Genomic DNA, 724 nt, shown 5'->3' with positions numbered 1-724 from the left:
GTAATCCCGGCTACTCAGGAGGCTGAGGTGGGAGGATTGCTTGAGCCAAGAGGTCGAGGCTGCAGTGAGCCAAGATCGCACCACTGCACTCCAGCCTGGGTGACAGAGCAAAACACTGTCTCAAAAAAAAAAAAAAAGCAACTCTCCCCATGACACCCTCAATCTCTTTACCCTGGCGTATTTTGCATCACAGTTCTTTTCTGTCTTCCCAAATTAAACTTTAAAGAGCTTTATTAGAATCTAGGATTGTTTTGTTCTCTGCTGTATCCCCAAAATTTCAAATAGTGTATGGCACTGGATATGTGTTCAATAAATACGTGTTGAATAGGTGAATAACTTATACTCCCAATGCTCAGTAATATAACCCAGAGTCAATCATTTCACCTTATTTCTTTTGGGGACTTGGAGGGGATGTCTTCGTTCCCTCATCTCTCAAAGGAGGGGTGAGCTAGGTCATCTCAAAATAGACATTTATTTAACACATATTTAATGCGACCTATTGTGTATCTGGCACTGGGTAAGTGTGTGGCCTACAGTAAGAGATCACAGTCCCTACTGATAAGGAGTTCATGGTCCAGTGGGATAAACAGTCACATGGGAAATGACCGTGGGAGGGCTTCCAGAGGAAATACCCGCGCATTCGCCTGGTGATAGGTAGGGGACAAGCAGGTGGAGAGGGAGTGGGAGGCTGTTCTCAGTTTCCCACGTGTACACAGGGAACCGA

The sequence above is a fragment of the Mandrillus leucophaeus genome, unplaced genomic scaffold (assembly GCF_000951045.1).
Source record: "Mandrillus leucophaeus isolate KB7577 unplaced genomic scaffold, Mleu.le_1.0 Scaffold190, whole genome shotgun sequence".
In the NCBI taxonomy this organism is placed as follows: domain Eukaryota; kingdom Metazoa; phylum Chordata; class Mammalia; order Primates; family Cercopithecidae; genus Mandrillus; species Mandrillus leucophaeus.
Note: the sequence above shows the minus strand (reverse complement) of the source record.